Source organism: Anas platyrhynchos, chromosome 4 (assembly GCF_047663525.1).
Source record: "Anas platyrhynchos isolate ZD024472 breed Pekin duck chromosome 4, IASCAAS_PekinDuck_T2T, whole genome shotgun sequence".
Lineage (NCBI taxonomy): Eukaryota > Metazoa > Chordata > Aves > Anseriformes > Anatidae > Anas > Anas platyrhynchos.
The window spans coordinates 25,709,132-25,725,861 of NC_092590.1; the positions used below are offsets into that span (position 1 = coordinate 25,709,132).

General features: G+C 34.6%; 1 long non-coding RNA gene across 3 annotated transcripts; it reads left to right on the forward strand.

The window, feature by feature from the left end:
• Positions 1-369: 369 nt before the first annotated feature.
• On the forward strand, positions 370-14,804 carry LOC106014800 (uncharacterized). 3 transcript variants are annotated; one of them, XR_001186379.5, is made up of 7 exons: positions 370-490; positions 7,353-7,479; positions 9,375-9,484; positions 9,663-9,779; positions 11,257-11,312; positions 11,456-11,484; positions 11,587-14,804. It is a non-coding gene; the product is annotated as an uncharacterized lncRNA (long non-coding RNA). The 3 variants fall into 3 exon arrangements; XR_002398945.4 differs by lacking the exon at positions 370-490 and adding an exon at positions 553-759; XR_002398946.4 differs by lacking the exon at positions 370-490 and adding an exon at positions 809-1,361.
• Positions 14,805-16,730: the final 1,926 nt, after the last annotated feature.

Below are 16,730 nucleotides of genomic sequence, written 5' to 3' on the forward strand. Positions count from 1 at the left end.
TGTTTTACAGGATTTTTTTAATGAAACTTGGAGTCTAAGTACCTTCTAGCTTCACGTTTATATAAGACAGCTAATTCTTTACAAACCAGTCAGTTCATTACAAAAAAATGAAGTAAGTTGGAGAGCACTGTGAAGAGAATCTAAAAGTGCTTATTATGTTTTATAAATATAATTTACATTTATAATCACCTGAGTGACATATCTTCCTGACAATGAAGAATTAAATTCTGGAGGCTGAGTTAAGAGACAAAGTCATGCTAAGGAAACACCGTGAAGGGCTATCAGTTAAAGACTGGTCCTGCTTGGTTCCAATCAAACTAGTAAAATAACACTTTGCAGGCTCCGTATGAGAAATTATTGTGGAGTAAGCTAAACCACAACCAAAGCGCTCAATGGCAGTTTGGGCTCTTACTTCTTTAAAAGAAACATTACATTCCCCAGGCTTGAACCTAGGGGTGTTGAACCGTTAACTGACTTCAAGCTCACACAGGTGAGAGGTTGAATAGCTTGCCAATAATTGCAGTGGGCTCATCCGCTCCCACTGAGTGCTTGACTTGGCTTCTTAGCCTGTGTCTGACATACAGCAGCTGGGTCTCTGGTGAGGCTTGTGCTCCAGCTGGGAAGGAGCAAACACCAGGCTCTCTAGGAAGCACAACCTCAGAGCTGCAGCTATTTCTCAGCAGTGATTATTCCCTGCAGCTAGGTGGTTTAGCTTAACAAGCAGTGCAGTCAGTTATCAGTTGCAGGTTGGAGGCAATGGTAATATTGACTCCTTCTGATAAGTCTGGGCATCTGCTCACATGAGTTTTCTTTTCAGTGTGTTTTGTTTTCTTGGTGGTTTTTGTGCTAAGTAGGTGGCAGTGGAATGAATTAAAAAGGAGAATGTGATTAACTGTACTAGTACTTCTTTTCCTATGCTTGATCCTGTCTAGGAAAGAGGTGCCAGGTAGAAAATGGTATTTTAAGTTGTTAGCTTGCAGTTAAAATAATATGCATGAGCTCTGCAAGTGCTTTTTCTCCTTTCTCAGTCTCTAACTCCCAGCTAAACCTGGTACATAGCTGTACCAGTGCTATTCCCCTTCCTGTTGTGGAAGTTGTCCTTTGCTCGGTGTTAGGGGGGAAGTGGCCAAGTAGCCTTATTGGCTTACAAAAGTAAGGGAAGTAAGAGACAACACTGGGAACTCCTGTTCTAACAATGTAATACTAACAAAGAAGCGTTAATGCGTAACAAAGGAAAATAGGCATCTGTTACTTAACACCTATTTCTGACCTAGTTGGATCCTTGGGATAAACTTTAATGTAATTTCCTTGTTTAAAGAGAATTTTCCTGAGCTGCTTTAATAAACTTCTACAGGAATGTGGTAAGTGAATGACTTTAGAATACGGGGAAAAAAGAAAGGTAAGAACTGAGGTTTTTCTTATTGATAAAAGTTCAAAAGGATATCAGCATACAATTTTCTAACCAAAACTTTCTTAACAAAAACAGTAGGAAAAAAATGTGCATTAAAAAGGTTTAGGAGGATCTTGTTTTCTTTCTTGAACCCAGACATATCTACAACCTATACATTCTCTGGAGTGTAAAAAATGCTTCTAGTTATTAGGGCAGTTATTAATATGAAATTAGGAAATGGAAAAGAAGCATATTATGGGGGAAAAAGTCCATCTTTTTCCTGCCTTAAAGAATGTTGCACTGCAGAAATTGTAGGTAGTGTGTTTCCAAGTATAGCTGATGGTAAAGCAGGGATAAATTGTACCCCCAAAAAAACTTCTAATCTACATTCAGTGCACTTAGCTGTGCTGAACACAGATGCATGCAATGAGACTGTTATGGTGACTTAATCACACAGTACTATCTGAAAAGAAGAGGATCAAAAAACACCTGAGACAGATACTGCTGAAAAATAGTGAGTTTTCTAGCAAATTCTTAGATGACAGACAAGGAGAAAACTATTTTCTTTTGTGCCTGTGCAAATCTTCCCTAAGGGAAAGAAGTTACTCCTTCTCTGTCCTACATGTCCTATGCAACTTCAAATAAATGCAAGAATTTATTCAATCTGGGAAGGGAAAAGGGGGGGAAAAAAAAAAAAAAGTATTAGTTTATAAAAAAAAAAATGTTACTCTGTGTTTTTTATTATGACTATTTGACCGTTGGATTAAGATTGAAAGAGATTTTTTAATTTTTTTCATCAAATGGGGTGACCAGGTGAATCCCTTAAGTGTAACTTCAGTATCACTGGGTCTAGGCTTTTCCTTCTCTGTAGTAATAAATAACAAAGCACAGTATAATACAAGAGAAGGTAGACAAATAAGGGAGAAGAAAAGCAAGCAAAGAAAGATGCATCCTGCCAAAAAGAGGTAGTACAAAAAATTAGGAGAAAAAAAGAAAATCTACATTCAAATGTTGATAACAGAATAATTAATCAGGATAAAATAGAATTAGTGTAAAATTGTAGTTTCACTGGGGTACTGGCTCAACTCCTAATCCAGTGCTTCAATTTCTGGATAATACAGAGGATATAGGAGAAGTTGACAGATTGGGTGTAAAGAAGGTAAGATTAACACTGCTGTTAGATGAATCAACTGACAATATCTGCCAACTTACATATTGGCCAATTTTATTTTATTTATTTATTTTTTTTAATTCTCACTTTCTTGCCTTTTAACAAAAAATTATGAATTTTGAGCTCGCTTTTTTATATATAATTGTATATAGAATAGAAAAAAGGTCTGAAAATGTTTCATTTTTTATTTTTTTTTTAATATTTTTATATTGCCTCTGCTGTTCAAATAATTTTAAATCAGTTTGATGTTATCTTGAAATACTCTGACATCTTTAAAAGTAAAACTCTGAAGAACCTAGCAGATGCAGAACAGACTATATGAAAAACCAATATCAAGTTCAGAACCAATCATAAATGATCATGATTTATTGCACCACATCAGAAGCAGATAACCACTAAAATCCATAATTCATTGTAATAGTATCATAGTCAAGCCTGACAAAAAGTCATCATGTTTATACTTCAATAGTTCAGATGAGTAATTTATTGGTTCTAAAAAAATAATGTACTGTAAAAATACTCACAGGGTCCTAGACTACGTCAACAATAAAAAGCTGTATTATGTATATAGGTCTGTGCACTGAAAGTGCCCTTCAAGAAGTCTCCATGAATGTATTAAGGATATACAGTACCCTGATATGCTAAGCAATCTTACTTCCCATAAACTTTTAAAGCTCTAACTTTTAGTAAAAATGCCATTGAAAATTCATTCGTTATCAGTGCCACAAGTTAGAACACTTTATTGTCCCTGGTTCCTACACTACCTTTGACAATGTAGGGTACAACTAAACTACTAAAGATTTATGCTCATAAAAGAAAACTCACCTCTTCTTCTAAATTACCTGTGAAGCTTTTTTGATTATGTGTATAATTTACAGAATTTTATTAATAATAAATGATTAAAAGCTTAGTTCCAAAGAGAAAGAAGATCATTTCTTATATATCATGCCATCCTGAGACGAGAACAATCTATCTTCATTTTGCTTACGAGTAGAAGACTAGCATTCAGAATGGCTTTTGCTCTGCAAACTAGAATCTTCACAAAAGGAAATACAAACTGATTCCTATAGAATGTAAGAAAACAAAAGGAAATCAAGTACGAGAAGAACAGTGTTTCAAGAAATTGAATAAATTTCAACAAGACAATAATATTTCTGAGTTACTATGCTTGCATGCCATTAGGACAGGAGAGGTCTTAAAGATTTCTGCTTGAATATCCAGCTGAAATCAAGATGACATCTTGCTGTAAGATTACTTGAAACATTTAATAAAAATTGGAAATTCTAGCCATAAAGTCCTGATTAATTTCACATTTGAAAAATGTCATTTTTAGTCTATATTGGATTTCTCTAATATGATTTTTATATTATGCTCATTAGGCTTTTTTATAAGCAAATTTGATTGTTTGTTTTCATTTGGCTATTTTTTTCTTCTCTTTTCCTTCCAAAAATCTCATACGTTGTTACTCTGAATAGCTAGCAGCTGTCTTTTACTTTTAGAGCTTGACATATTTCGTTGATAAATACAGCTGGATAAAGTTCTTTAACATATAAATAACTGGTTTAAAAAGTTTAGTGCTTATGACTTACTGAAACAGAACTATTGGCCTGATAGTCGTTGTCGTTTAGGACATCTTATAGACTTTCAATAACAGGCTTGTTGTGTTGCATGAAAATGAATATGTAATGTTTTCTTCAGTGTTTTAAATGTGTAAGCAAGGAACATGAAATGCTTTCTCCTTGGAACATAGTTTATCAAGGGGAAAAAAGAAGATACTAAAACATCTAGTAAGCTTAGATAAGCAAAATATCTGAGAAAAGGGTAGTCTTACTGATTTCTCTTTACAGGAAGACTCATGTTCAATGCAAAGAGTAAAGTGAAAGCTAGACTTCCACAAGATAGAGGTATTGATATTTGCCCTTTAAGCAGCTGAAGGCACTACGTTCTCATACGGGTTTACTACATTTGTCTTCCTTCCCTTTCAGCTGAGTTGTGTTGTTTTTTTTTTCCTGACTGTAGCCAGAGCTTCAGCTGTGATCATTTCTCATTCTTATTTCATATCCTAGCTGTATTATGACATTAACAAATATGTTGTTTCTATGTTGCATATTTATTGCTAAATTATTTTAATGACTCTAAACCAAACACTGATTTCATTTTGAGTAAAAATTTAATTCTTTTTTAGGAACATAAGGAGTAAAATACTTGGGATTAGTCCAAACATTTTGTTAATGCTTTGAGATACTTTTTTCTTCAGATTTAAAACCCTTCTTGAAATGCAGTTCATCACTGAAACTTAATTTTAACTCTTCTTGATATACATGTAGGCAGAAATGTTTGATACTGCTAGATTACATGCATGGTAAAACTGAGACCAAGAACAAACCCCTTCCTATCCCAAGTCAGAATAAGATTTGTCTGTTTAGTCATTGTATTATCAAGGTAACTTTAACACTCTGTTTTCCTTACACTTGTCTGAACGTTGTGATACTTGGAACTATAAATCTTAAGCTCTGGCAGTAAAGATCCCTTAAAAGGGGAAACTTTAAAAACAAACAAACAAACAAACACAAACTTCTTGAATCTCAGTACCTGGATACTTTATTCTCTTTTGAATTAACCAGGAAAAATTACTTGTTTGAAGTAATTGCAAAAACTGGTTAGTATTTTGCATTTCAGTTGCATGCAAGTACTTAATTGAGACCATTCCTGAAAATGCGCAGGTGAAGGAAGTTGCGTAACCATCATTTGGAAATCTTTGTTTGTCTCAACCAATCATTATGTATATATGCATCTATAAGTATTGTACTCATCAGCTCATAAACTTGAGTGAAAGAGGCTTAATACTGTTGTAATCTGAATGTCTGAGATGGGTCCCATTTCTTGTCCTGTGGAGAAATTGCTGGGTATCACCAACAAATCACTTGCCTTCTATGAGACCAACCATTTTTCCAAAGTTCTTCCCTACCTGTGTTCAGGATTCCTTCCTCCTTACTTCTTTTTACCTGAATAATGTACAGTTACAAGTAACTATAACTTATAAGCTAATAAAAAAAAATGCTAGTGAAGTGGACAAGGTTTTTTTATCAATACCCTAGAAACAGATAACTGTGCTTCATTATTTGGTAAGAAACAGGAGGTATTTTAATAAAGAGGTAAATTATAAATATTTTTATTGTGGAGAGTAGACAAAATCCAATTAACTTTTTATTGAATTATACAGAACAAATATTTGACAATAATAATAATAATAAGGAAGATTGAGGGGGGATAAGAAAGAAGTATGACTTGGGGGAGAAAGTGAGGAAGACAACAGGTATGATATTGGTCTATAATAACATCTGAAAGCTGAGGATAACAATTATTGGTGGGATATTTGCTCAACACTCCCCGCTTTTTTATTTTATTTTATTTTTTTATATGAACATTTTTAGATTTTCTTCTGTATCAGTTACAGAAGGTTCAGGTATAGTTCAATCCCACTTTTTTCCCCTAGTTGTCTATATTTCAAAACCCAAAGTTTCCTACATTCACATCTGGCAATCTAGTTAGTACCAAATGTAAGTTATTGTATGTATTGTATTGCATTCTTACACAGATAAAAATGAATTTGTAGTTAGTATTCACTATGTTCATTTGGAGAAGAAAAAAAAAAAAAAGAGAAGTTGTAGTAATAGCAGTATCAGTTGCAGGACTGACAGACGTGAGCTCATGTATCGATTCACTAGCCCAGCTCTCTGCTACCTGAGCAAAATTCAGCATTATTTCATCAGCACCATTGTTTTTGCAAGAGAGACCAGAAGATTTTATGATGATACATATAGCCTGAAGGGGCACAAGACAGAATTTCAAAGATGGTTGCATATAATATTCTATCTTAATTAGAAAGGTAGACTTTCTTCAATGTAAAGAAAGGGCTTCATGGTAAGTCATTACAGATAGTGAACGCTAATTCCACTGAATTACTGTTTTGCCTTTTCAGGTATATCCACTGCATTCTGATTTTTTTTTTTTCCAAATGTGCTGTTTTTTTCTTTTAATTAAATTGTCTTTATTTTTGGGTAAATATAACTTCGCTAGTTATGCTTTTTTTTTTTTTTTTTTAATTTCATAACACAAATAACATTTTCAAGAAAAGCTATACACACCTGAGTGTTTGCTGCTGTAACCTGAGTGGGTAGGGATCACAGAAACAATACTAACAAGTGATGATTAGTCAACAAAGATTGTTACTCTTGAGACTGTGCATGGCTCAAGAAACTGTAACGATCATGCTAAATGGCATGTAGGAGAATGCTTTGCACACTTTGTATTGCATTCTGAATTAAAGTGGAAAGATGCTTTAGATCACAATTGTTTTATAACTGTTGCAATTATGTTTTAACTAATAAGCTGAAAGATTTTTCAAACAAAAGACTGAGTGTGAATTTTTATCCTGGAAAAAAAAAAAGTGTTATGTGATTTAGATGATCTTCTGATAACAGTGGCACTTCCTATACAACGTACACACTAAATAAGAAGAAATAAAAGCACAGGAAAAAAAATAATTCAGGAAATATAGTAGTTCATTACTGCAATTTATCATCTTTAAGTTCAATATGTTACACAGGATATCATAAAAATATGTTGATGAAGTCTTGGTAAAGGTTTAACAAAAAAATTTAAATAGCATGTCTGCAGCTTTCTAATAAGAGCACGGATGAACTTCAAACTTTGCAAGGTTGAGCAAACAGACTGTATTGAAATCTAAACAACTGTCTGAATGGATGATTTTTTTTTTTTTCTCTCAAGTGCTGTAAATTCCAGTGCCTCCTTCTAGAATTCATCTTCCTCTGAATTCAGTAACTCACAAAAGATGAGAGCTACATAAGAAAGAACTGTTATACAGGTTCTTTGTTAGCAGCCTTCTAATGTCATGGTAAGTGACATCTTATCATTTAGAAAGAATTCAGTGTCTAACTTCACAGACTGGCTCAAATTAGATATGGATACTATTGGCACTTGGAGATAAGATGGAGCAGCAACAAAACTAAATGTTTTATTTTATGCTAATTGCCTGCAACTCAAAAAAAATGGCAAGACTATCGGAACGTTATGTAGAGACATCCAATCATTCCACCTTATGGCCATATTTCTGTGGTTTTCTGTTTTATATTTATCCTGCTCAGAAAACCATCTCCTATTACTTATTTTTTTTTCCTTTTTTTGTATGAAATCATCCATATTAGATCATGATTAGACAAATGTTCTCATTGTTTATGCATTTTAAAGTAGTGTGTTAAAATAGGGGACTTTTTTTTTTTTTTTATATGAGACTGAAAATTATAAGGTAATAGAAAATACAGGTAAAAACTAAAAATGTTAAAGATTTCTCTATGAAATGGTGTTTAAAACAAACAAACAAACAAAAAAAAAAACAAAAAAAAACACAAAGAAGGTGAAGGATATAAAATTCTTGTATACCATATGGAAGGGTAAATCTGTTCCCTGTTTAAGGCCAGACATTACTACCTGCAAAGTACAGAGTAGTTCCTCCAGCACCCAGGATTCCAATAGTAATCATTTGGAATTATACACCCATAATCAATCATAGTAATAGTATGCTGGAAGGGATGACTTAGGTCTCTGAATTCAGTTGTCTATAATCAGAGTATCTATCATAACAAATACTGGTTTAGGAAAACTCAGGTAAGGCTTTTTTCCTTACCTGCTCTTTCTCCTTGTACACCTTTGTTCCCACATGCTATATAAAGCATTTTATGATTAAGAATAATGAATATGAGATATGAATATAAGAATAATGAATAAAGAGATATTATATACACAATACTAAGATGCTCTTGGTTGAACTGAATGTATTAGTTTAAAACTAGTGTAATATTTATAAGTAATATTTAACAGCTGTAGTTAGGATTAGAGATTCATTGTGTTGTGTGTTTTGTGGAAATGAAGACTCAAAAAGTTTATCATCTTATCTGAAAATAACCCATGGAGTAAAAGTAGGACAGGGATAGTGAGTCAGGCTGGTCAGAGGCACAGGTAGTGTCTTTGTGCTATTTACAGATATACTATCTGTTCTCTAAACAGATAGTATTTAGATAATAAATCTTATAAATGTATATATATAATAAATAAAATAATATATATATATATATAATAAAATCTAAACATAGTCAATACTATGTTTTCTAAACTAAGTAAGAATGCTACTCACTTTATTATTAGTTAGGAGCTCAGTATCTTTTAGATATCAGAAAAATTGGGGGCTGAGGGGTCATTACATCTTTGGTTCCATGCATGTGTAAACTACACAACAACAAAGTTAAAACCTTTAAGAGGTTTTATGTTGAGAGGTTTAAGAGGTTTAAGTTGTATGAGGTTACAGAGTGGCCTCACTTGAAGAGTTCCAGTCATTCTGTTTTTCTCTCTAACAAAAATGGAAGTACATAAATCTCAAAGTCTTTGAGAGACATAAAATTATTTTGCACCCTACTTTAAATTAAAATATGCTCTCTCTGAAGTTATTTGCTCTGACGGAGCAAATTTTCTCCTCTTTCTTCTGGTAGAGTGTAAATTGGCACATGATTATTGTTTGTGCTGTCACCAAGAGAGTATGAAGGGTCCTAAGCAACAAGTATTTTACATTCATTGAGTGCTGAAAATGGAAAAGTAAAGGTTGTTGATGCAGAAAATATATCACATTTCAATTATATAGATTTTTTTTTTCCACCAAAAAATATTGGTGTGCGCATATTTCATCATTAAGCGTTAGACAGCAGCCCTGACTGTGTGTGCTGCCTTTGTGATCCCCAGGCCTGGAGCAGCGAAGCAGCAGCAGGGCTGTGCATAGGACGAAGGAGAAGCCCACACAGGAGGGACTACATCCTAAATAGCTGAGAACTCAGAAGAACCTAACTCTGCCAGTGAGTGTAATTAGCATTGCACCCATTTTACTTCATATATTTAGCAAGCTTTGTTATTTGCTATTTCTTTTAAAGACATATGAACTAACTTACATCCAGGAATTCCAATAAAGCCTTAATTTTTGGAAGATGCAGACTGGGAAACAAGCAGTTATAATAAATATTTGTTTCTACACAGGTACCAGCATACTGTCAAATTTCAAGGCCAATGGTTTTATAAGTTCAAAATATTCAGATAATGCCCCAGTTTGGCCACAGCCTTTCCACAAGGTGAACTGCTAAAAAGCACTGCCAGGTTAGTGATATCATGACTATAACTGCTCACCTCTTTATTCATTCGGTGATACTGGTATGCCCGGGAAAAACAAACCAAGCATGGGTAGTGGTTACTGGGGAGGTGTGCCCAAAAGCTCTCAACTACTACATCTGCTCATTCCTATTGCTTTAGCTATACACAGAAATAAAGAAGTATGAGTAAACTTTTTCACAGCTTATGTCCCTATAATGCATTTGAGGCAGTAAGCTAGAAGGCGATAATAGCCCCAGTAAGAACAGCTAGTTGGCTTTAAATATAGGAAAAATCAAAGGGATTGTCCTGGGCTGCTGTAACCAACAAGGCCACTGGCAACTTAAGCCAACCATCTAAGTCAGAGCCTGCAAATAACAAAAGCAGTAGCTCTGTGCGATTGAAGATGTGCCCACAGATTTCCAACACTGTGCCAAAGGCTGAGCCAGAAGTGAGGCTGCTGAATGCCAGCCTGGATGTGAAACTACCCATAATGAGTGTACTGGCCCCCCAAGTCCATGGAGCTGGATAGAGACTGGAGGCCCTGACTGGTGTGTGTTCTGTACAGATCATGCGTGCAAGTGATAAACTGGAAACTGCTCTAAACCAGCTGTGTCGTCCTGATTATTAAGTACTTCATTGTAGGTGGTGCATTTTACCCCTAAATTCCCATCCGGAAAGCCCAAAGTGTTAAAGATACAGAAAATTAGATGACAGTTGAAGACATAGTTGTGCTAATTTACTGGTTAGAGCTAATGTTGTAATAAAAAAGGTTTTGTTATTCTTTATTCTACAAGGTAAGTTACTATCCCATTTTGTTTAAAGATTAAAAAAGGCCCTGAAAAATACAAATCTGTTGTTTGTAAAGATGTTACAAGAGGCTTTAAATGAAAAGAAAATCATTTGGTTTGTACTCCAATTAAGTTACAGTAATAGTCATTAGTTTTAGCTTGGCTGAAAACATCTCTGAGAATTAGTGCTATTTTACTAGCTTTAAAAATTACCATTAAGTCAGGGAAAAGCAGCATTACCTTTCAGTGCTTTATGCAAACAACTTCCATAGTATTGTACAGAATGTGAAAAATAGAGTTTCTCATAAACGCAAACAAATATCAATAATTTGATACAGTATATAACCATAAATTACAATCTGTAGTGGAGAGGAAAGTTTGTGATAATATTAGTAATCGTGATTAGATTAGTATAAACAATATAGAATGTCTAACGTGACTACTAAATCTACCAAGGAGTAAACTGCATGAGAAGAAGAATTCAGTAAATGGAAGAAACATCAAATATCAAGTAAAAACAGATATTGTGTAATTAGCTATTATAACAATGTAGACAGAAAAAGCATAATTGCATTTTAAAAGTCTTCTGCCACGGCAAACAGTGAACCTAAACATCAATCAGCATAATCTGTCACATAATCATGATAAGAGGTTTCTGTGTGTGTGTGTGTTGTTATTTTTTTTTTTTCTCCTAGAACTAAGCATGGACCCTTTCAAGAAAGAGGACCTCTGCTCCTTTAAGACATTTAAGGTACTACTTGCAATGGAAGTTAGGCATTAATATAGTTTCAAAGATCTAGCAAAAGTTCCAAAATGTTTTTGATAATCTGGTCTATTCCATACTTTTTAGTTTCACTCTGTAGCTTCTGGCAATGAATTTCTCTTTTTCTCTAGCTCCTGTGGTCTTAAAGAAATAACATTCTGTGAGTACTCACAAGTGATACAGAGAGGCTTGCCTTCATTGTCCTTCAGCGAAGTTTCTAATGTGGGTCGAAACCGTTTCTGTCCATTTTCTTCTGAGGTAGGTTTCTAAAACTGCCACCATTGCACATGGACCACAACTTCGGTCATAAGCTGAATAGTTTCTGTGAGAAGTTCGCTGGAGAGAAAACAACTTTTTACTTGTCAGGAATAAGTCAAAATGCCGACCGCTTAACTTCTAAGATCCAGAAAATGCTGACATCTTAAATAATTTTCCTCAAATGTTCCTAAATTATCTAAATATGAAAAGGAACAAACACTCAAAAGGGATCCAATGAAAATATGCCTCTTGTTGCAAAATAATAATACTGTTTTAGTAGCATAGTACTATAAAAATTTTTAAATTCAGACTGCAATATGTTTGATATTCAGACTGCAAAATGAAAAAGTCAGTTACTGGAGTAATCAAGGTCTATTTTTAAAACAGATTATTTACTTTATGCAAGATTTTATACCTCCAGACTGTAATTATACAATGATAGTAACTATAAACTTTTAAAAACAATTTGAATATATTGTCATTGAATATTTTACTTAAAGATGACTAATAAGAAAATAAATGCATGATGATAAAATGTCATTTCTCCTCTGTATATAGTAAAATATTAAGTAGAATAACACAAATAAGTAGATTCCTCAGGCAAAATAAAATGTCTGTAGAAAAATATAGGCACTTAATATTGTTATTATATGTGCACGTTATATACACACATTCAGAGATATATGAATGTCTTTGGTTTACCTAATATCAAGGTATTCAGAATTCTGCAGAATCCTAATGCACATTCCTATTAAACTGGCAGTAATGTTATCAAATATGAATGTTCCTATGGCCCAAATGAATATTATTTTTTTTCAGTGTGTTTTGCTTGCTAAAAATAAGTGAAAATAAAACACAACAAATAATTGAGCCACAGGCCCAAGTTGTTTTGGTATGAGAAAGTTTGGATATAATGTGGGAACACATTTGGCCACTTCGGCAGTGATTGACAGGGTGTGTATCTGAAAAAGAGCCTATGAACAGCATGGATTACTGATTTTATTGTAATGCTGTTCTGCTGAAGACACTCAGCGAAGCCATCATGGGCTACCTGCTGCTATGTAATTTTGTTTTATTTTGGCACATAGAAGTGAGAAGATTTCCATGGGACAAAAAGAGAGCTGCTATCTGACTGTGACTGACAGCACAAAACATTGAAACAATAATCCACTGAGATCATTTATGTAAAAAAAGGAACCCAGAGATATTCAGCCCCTGAGGCTTCTCTTGTAAGAGGCTATTATTATTTGTATTGATTTTAGTATGCAAGCTCTCTCTTTCCTTCCCTCTCCTGGCCCACAGTGCAAGCTATAAATAATAAACTAAAGAAGTCTCCGTGAAACCATCACTACCTTTGCAGCACATTAATTTTGTGCACCTCCAGTTATAAAACTAGGAAAACCATGGGGGAAATGAGCAGGTTGAATGAAGCCTTACCTCTGCAACCAAAGAAAGTATTTTCTAGCATTCTCAGCTCTCATGAAGACCTCCTTAGATACTAGTAGCACAGAACTACTTAAAGACAACATGAAAGTGTCCCTTTTTGGTGCTAGTTCTGTTCTGATTGCTACGTTCATCAGGAACTTCTGTGTTATCTTGTACATCAGCCAATATCATTAAGTATTGTGTTGCTAAATCCCAATATTGACAATGCATCTTGAAAATTGGGACACTTGTGCTCACTATTCTAGTACATAGGAATTAGCATCAACACACGTGAGATTTTTTTCCCCTTTTTGTCTGGTTCTAATAATATTTGAGCAGAATTATAAGAATTAGAGATGGAAAACATCATATTGGCTGAAATATTGGCTTCCTTCATTTCCATTTGAATGTTATTAAAAAGGATGATAAGATTTCACTTTGAGAATATTAGGTATCTATTCCATGCTTATTTCACCTTCCTCTATATTCCCTAGCTTTTTTCCAATTCTGTTTTTAATGTGTAAAATGATATATCTATCACATCATAATTGAGAATTTAAGAGTTTTGGTAGGTTTTAATGTAATCCAAGCATAAGATCTTTCTACTAACCATCTCCATGGAAATACAGAGCCATGTATGTGGTATAAAAGGTTATATTCTGGATTGAGGCTATTTGTGGTGGGTTGACCTCAGCCAGCAGCTAAGTGCCCATGAGCCACTTCCTCAGTCCCTCCCCAAATTTTGTCGTTGAGCATGGTACTCCATGGCATGGGCTATCCCTTTGATCAGACTGGGTCAGTTGTCCCAGCTGTGTACTTTCCCAGCTTCTGGTGCACCCCCAGCCTCCTTGCCGTGGGGCCACTGGGAAATGGAGAAGGTCCTGATGCTATGCAGGCACTGCTCAGCAATAGCTAAGATGTTTGTGCATTATCAATGATGTTTCAGTCATAAATGTAAAAAAAAAAAAAAAAAAAAAAAAGCACAATATGGGCTGCTATGAGGAAAATTAACTCCATCCCAGTCAAACCCAGTACACCTTATACGTATCAATCTTTTATTTATGAAAAAGCAAAGATATAACAAATGCATTTATGTGAAGCAAGCGATGACAATATAGCCAACACAACATCCACTTTCTGTCAAAGAAAGATCAAATAGCTTTGTGAATGAAAAGCCTGCATGCAATATATTCCAGTGATCCTACAAGGAAGTTGTCAAAAACTGGTGAAGTAATGGTGGAAACCTGATAATAAAATGCAGTTAAGTCTGAGAATAAAAGAGGATTTCTTCTGTTCCTGTTTTGACCAGAATAGATACAGAGTCCCGATGAGTTTTAGAAGTTGATCCTTCACTGATGCTTGCAAAATTGAGACGTATGAGAGACAGTGGAAGAACTAAAAATTTCTACCCTGCATAAAATTCAAGTATTGAATGTAGGGATTGTTTATTTGTCATGAAACTAGCATGTCTTTGTTGCCATATTTTCTGTCTTTGCTGTTTGGCATGTACACTTGTGATCTTTTTTATTTCTGTCAGGAACTTGTGATAAATAACATTGAGTGTGAGCACGTGATGAATCCTGGAGATACTGCTGAAAACATTCAGTGATTTTTCTGATAGTAAAATATTTTCTGATAGTATTGTAGCAACTGTGTGGTCTTAGAAATGTGGAAATAAACTGAACAACTGAATAATCAGAAATGCTTTTGAAATGTGCTGGCTAGATGGATCTGGATAGATGTTACACTAGGGATCAAATTCATCCTTTTCAGTGTCATCTTAGTGATATTATCATTCAGGTGAAATATTAAAGTTACAAGGAGAAGTTGCCACAATAGGGACCTGGCTGAAAAATGAATGTAGCTTATTTTTTTCCTCTGTTCCAGTTGGTTGGTTCGTATAGTCCTTTACTTTCCTGCTGTAGTTAGGGATAACCCTCCAAAGTGTGCAATTAAGACTTTCTTTTACAGTGATTTTCTATACCAAAAGCACCTCAATGAATACATTTTAATCCTTTTTATTTCGACAATGTGTGTTAGGCATAACTATAGCACGATAAGTCATTTGACTTACAGGCTACCTCAAAAAATTTTCACAAAATCCTCATGACCGTAGAAAAGTAAAGATGTATTGAGCACCAATGGGCTGACTTAATTGGTTGCAGTGCATTTGAAATGTGATGTAGGATGATTTAATCAGCCTATGACACTAATGGAGTTAAGCACTCTGTCCACTAGAAAATGGTATCATCTTTCATTGAGTTCCTAAGTGCCTGTTTATGGAACTTTTGAAGGTGCTTTATTGCTGATCATACATTGCCATCCATCGTTGAGACTACAGAAATGAAAACAGCTACTACAAAGCAAGAGACATGTCAGATGCCATGAAGTAAATATAATTTGAGGGATGATAGCTATTAACTGATTAAATAAAAATCCCTAATCTGTGAAGTGTCAAGTATTCATACTGAAATGACAAAACTGGAATTGAGATACATTGTTTCTTTAAATTTTAATACCAGTTAGTGCTTTCTCCTAATGTTTTATTAGATGGCGAGCTACCTTGGCCAAACTGTGCTTGAAATTAAGGAATTGGACAAATACGTAACATAGTATTAAGATCTCTCTCATCACTCCACTTGCAACAGGTCAGGTATCTGCATCTATCTGGGCTATAATGCTGTTGTGAGGAACCAAATGCACCAAATCTTTGCTGTGTTTCACTATCAATTCACTCATTCAGTGAGAGGTCTGTGAAACTTACTGTGCAAGAGTCTGTAAAATAATTAGGATCCAAATTGCAAGCAAATGTCCTTTTGCAAGCACTATTGAGGAAATTTACATTAACATCTCTTAGGCAAGTAACTTAGCTTTGCTGTGCCCTAGTATTGTTTTGCATTAGTGGCAAAAGCAACTCCAAGAGATAGCTGTTTTTGAAATGCATAGCAAACTGATGTTACCAAGAAATACAGAGTTTGAGTGCTTATTTTCTGATAACCTGGAGACAAAAGAAAAGTGCCTAGAAAGGCAGCTGAGTGGGGGCTGTGGTAGTGCTAGACATGTGCAATTGCATAGTGCTAAAAGCTTGGAAAGCATTCGCCAGAAACATTCCAAGGTCACAAGAATATATGTTAGTGATTCAGAAAACAAAAGAAAACAAAACAAAACCAAAGAACACAAAACAAAAAAGCACAAACAAAAATACAGCCAAACAGATCAGAATGTAAATGTCTAAACACTGCCTAAATAGCATGTACAACACCTGACTTTTTTCTTGCAGATTGTTCAAGATTCTGATTTTCTCTCCTAACTCCTGTTTATGGTTTTCAAATCAAGAGCTGTTGCTTTGTTTCAGATTTGCATAAGTCACTGTACTTTTTGTCCAGATGCTTGAAAATTTATTTCTGGGCATACTGAGACATACCTCCAAGTGATAAGCAGGTCAGCACAGGTATATCATGCCTAAATCTAATTCAGATCGCTCTGTGCCTAAGTTAATATTAACTGAATAGCTTAATCAATTGAACATTAATTGAATAACAAGAGTGCTCATCTGAAACCTCTCTGCTTCTGAATAATTCAGCCAGAAAGGTAGGTTACTCTCCTGTGAGGTATGAAATATCTCATCAGATGAAGAAGCAGCTCTACCTTTTCACCTTTGGAAGTGATGAATGATGTTGGGGACTGTGCTATCCCCACATTTTTTTTCTGATCACATTTCAA